Source organism: Pediculus humanus, genomic scaffold, assembly GCF_000006295.1.
Source record: "Pediculus humanus corporis 1103172107540 genomic scaffold, whole genome shotgun sequence".
In the NCBI taxonomy this organism is placed as follows: domain Eukaryota; kingdom Metazoa; phylum Arthropoda; class Insecta; order Psocodea; family Pediculidae; genus Pediculus; species Pediculus humanus.
The window spans coordinates 367,516-372,021 of record NW_002987155.1 but is presented as its reverse complement, the minus strand read 5'-3'; positions in this window follow the sequence as shown (position 1 = coordinate 372,021).

Below are 4,506 nucleotides of genomic sequence, written 5' to 3'. Positions count from 1 at the left end.
CGTTTTAAAAAAATCATTTTCTACTCTGTCTCTCTCTCTCTCTCTCTCTCTCTCTCTCGTTCGAATTAAATGAATCTTATCAAGAAGAATAATAATAATGATTATGATTATTATGATAATAATAATATTGAGAAAAACAAGTACGACAACGACAAAGACGACGACGACAGTAAGATGCTGTAAGAGAACGAACGATTCTGTCTGAAATTATTATTATTATTATTATTATTATTATTATTATTATTATTATTATTATTATTTTATACACCAATTTAAAATAACCGGAGGGCTAATAAATATTATATCATGAATTTTTTTTTTTTTTTTTTTATTAGGCTGGGGTCACGAGAATCGAATCTCGGGTTATTTTTACGCGCGTGTTTTTCTTATTTTTTTATTATTTTTCTCTTTCTTCTGAATTTCCGATGCATCATATTTCGTTTTATTTTTGTTCTTTTCGTTGTTGTAAAACAAAACAAAAATGGCGGCGGAGAGGGGGGGGGAAAAAGATAGAAAAAATTTAAATTTACGACGTTCGCGAATTTTTAACGGTTTTTTCCACCCCCCCTACTAATTTAACGTAACCAATCACGCGTGACGACGTCATTCATCTCCGATGCGAACTTGAACGTACCCCGTGCTCGCTCGCCCCCCACGTTTAATTTTAACGGATTAATTATGTGACGTCATAAATAGTTGTCGCCTCGTTTCGTTACACGGGGAAACCTGTAAACCAAATAATTATTTAATAGCGTGCCTATATTTGTTTGTAATAATTGAGGGATCTGTTAACAATTGATCGATCTATCGATCGATATATCGAACGATTAAATATTACAAAATTTTATTTATTTACAAGAAAAAAAAAAAAAAGGAAAGGAAAGCGACCAAATTATCTTTTTTAGTTTATATTCGATTCTGGTGTTATCACTCGTTCAATTATATTATTATCATTATTATTATTATTGTTATTGGTTTATCATTGTTATCAACGAGAGTTGAACGTTTTTTTTTTTTATTTTAAACTAATTTTTATTTTTTTTTTGTAAGGTCGATGGCAGTTTTTTTTTTTTAATTGTGAAAAACAAAAAGATGGCGGTCTCTCACGACGGTTCAAGTTCAAATAAATTTATTTGTGATAATATAAAAAAACAGAAATGAAATAATTAAAATGTCGGAAATTTTTTCGCGGGGAAGGGGGGAAATGAAAGAAAGGGGAAGAAAATTTGAGGAGGGAGGGAGCTTTTGCAGTTGAATTTTCCCCGAGAAAAAAATTTTGGGAGAGGAGTCCGCGTGTTTGAAATAATTTCAAACACTTTAGTACAAACTAATAATTTTACGTGACACTTTTTTATCGTCTGCTTTTTAAAATCATCATCATCATCATCATCATCATCATCATCATCATCGTTTATTTTATTAAAAGATGTCACTCACACGCACACACACACACACACACTCTCTCTCTCTCTCTTTCTCTCTTGGAAAAAAAGGAAATGATTAATTTTCATTAAGTGACAACAACAACGTTAAGGTTCTTAAATTTTATTATCATTATTATTATCTTTTTTTTTTTTTCCTCGTCACGTTGGCAAGCCTGTGCTTATGCCAATGAATGAATTTTTTTTTTCGAGTTTTAAAATAATATTTAGGGAGAAAGAAACAACGCACGTTTGAATTCAACCTTCCTCCCCCCAATTGAAATTTTTTGATTTTTTTCTTCTACTCTTATCGATTCCGTTAAAGTTTTAGGAACGCGCACGCGCACACACACGCACACGTTCGTTAATTTAAAATTGAAATTAAAAAAAAAACGCGCCATTTTCTTCTGACCCGCATTTTACAGGAAAAAAATCAATTTTTGGCGGTTTGTGCCACTTTTTTTTTTTTTTTAATCGACCTTCTTCCGTTTTGCCTACCGCAATTATTATGTCGTTGAGCTTTTTTTTTTTGGATTTAAAGAAGAACTCTTTATAAATATTGTTTCCATTTCCGTTTCCGTTTTCTTATTTTTTTTTATTGTGTATTATTTGATTGATGACGTTTTTCCTCAAAAAAATCGAAAAGTCGGTCAATTAGTCGTTTTGGGAATTATTTGATTGTTTCGGGACTTCCTGGATACTACCTTCGTTTTTCCCGAAGGTTTTCTTTTTTCTGGACCGTTATCAGTAAAACTGGGGAAAAAAAATATTTAATTAAATGTCTGTTATTGCCATTTAACCTAAAAAAAAAAAAAAATGTTGCACGCCTTCAAACTTTCAACTGATTTTTCTTCTTTTCCCCCCTCCCCTTCCCTCGCTATTATTATTATTATTAATATTTTCTAGGTCGTGAAAATAAAAACCGGAAACTTGTGTTTATTAAAAATTTTTTTTTTTTTTTTTGGAGAATCTGGAGAAGGGAACGCATTATCCTTGCGAATTTTTTTTTTTTTCAATCTCGCCCGATATTATCATTATTATTATTTAAAAATGTTTTCCCCTTCCTTCCCTCCTCTCATCATCATTCACCCCCCACGTAATCCATCATTTTTTTCCCCATTTGAAAGTTTCATCGTACAAACGCGACTAATGGCGAGGGGGAAAAGGAAAAGTTTCAAAACCGGAAGTCGTTTTTTTTTTTTTTTTGGATTCGTGTGTGCCCTGCGGGAGTGGGGAGGGAAGGGGGGAAAAGGGGTATATATTAAAAAATAATGTAAGCCTACTTAAGAGTTAATTTTTTTTTTATTATTAAAAAAATTAGCAAATCGTTTTGCCAACTTTCACAGCTGCTAGCTAACATCATGTGTGTAAGATTTTTAAATCTACTAAGAAAACTACTTTAACGCTCCAAATGTGCGTGTAACTAGTTTTTGAGGAGAGAGAGAGAGAGAGAAAAACGTTACGTCTTATTAAGTTTTTATTTAAAAAGAAAAAAGAAAAAGAAACAAACGTCAAAGTTTTAAACACGAAATTTAAAAAAATAAAAAAAGTGGAAGCAGAAAAGGAGGAGGTCAAACGTTTAACAATTTTTTTTTCTTTTTAAATTTCACACACTTGTTTCTCTTTTTTTTTTAATGGAATTTTTAATAGGTTTGTAATGGATGACGTCACGTCGCTAGTGCCACTTTTTTTTTTTTTTGTTAGCCTTAAAGAAAAAAATTTTTGTTTTAAATCAAAACCCTGTAGAACGGGAATTTTACGTTAATGATCGTACGGGTTCTTTTTGATATTGTCCGGTATGTTCTGCTCCCACGTCAATCCGTTAAATTTTAACAGGAAATTATTATTATTATCACGACGACGCTTTTGAATTTTTTTTTTTTACTCAAACGAAAGCTTGCAAATGATAGCTTTTTAAAGTTCTTTTCCCTCTCTCTCTCTTTCTCTCCTCTCTTCCTCTCTCTCTCTCTCTCTCTCTCTCTCTCTCTCTCTCTCTCTTTCTCTCTCTCTCTCTCTCTCTCTTTCTCTCTCTCTCTTTCTTCCTCTCTCTCTCCTCATCTCTCTTTCTCTCAATACCGATTTAAAAGATGTTTTAAAAAAATCGTGGTTTCAAAAATTGCAATAAAGTTTTCGGTGGGTGTAACTCTTTCAAAAAAAAAAAAAAAAAAAAAAAAGCTTCGTGCCACGCCGTGTATAAAACAACTCGTGCCACTTTTAAATCAACACACGCCATTTTAAATTTTTAAACTTTAAAAAAATATTTATTATTATTATTATTATTATTATTATTATTATTAGCTTGAACTTTTGACTTTTTCACTTTTTCCATTTGTTTCTTTTCTTTTTGTTTAAAGTTTAATAAACAAATTACCGTTAGACTTTTTTTTTTTTTTCTTGTAAAAAGTTATTAATTTATTATTATTATTATTCGAGAAATTTCTATTTTATTGATTTATTGATTTATCGATTTTATCGATTTACGACGTCGATCGATCGATGTACGAAAAAAATTTAAAAGTTTTCCATTAATAAATAAATAAATAAATAAATTTTTTTCGAACGTTTTATCATTATTATTATTATTATTATTATTTTAACTTTGTCGTCTGCTAAATAATTCTTTGTCCGAAAATAATTTTTTTTTTTTTTTTTTTTTTGCAAAATTTGTTGTTTTTATTTGCATAATAATAATAATAATAATAATAATAATAATAATAATAATAATAATAATAATAATAATAATAATAATAACTTTTTAGTCCAGAAAAAAAAGAGAAACAGGTTCCATAATAATTTTTCTTATTTTAAATATCAGGTTTTTCAATTTTTAATATTATTATTATTATTATTATCATCATCATCAATATTAATTTGAGTAAAGTTTAAAAAAAACGAGAATTTAAATTAAATAATAATTTTTTTTTTTTTTTTTTTTTAGTGCCACGAGCTGTAAAAATAATTTTTTATTTTCTTTTTATTTTCCAGGTAAGATTCGATCAACTTTTTGAAATTTTTTTTTTTTTTTACTACGAAAAGAAAAGGAAAGAAATGTAAATATTAATTTTTTCGAACGTGGAATTAGACG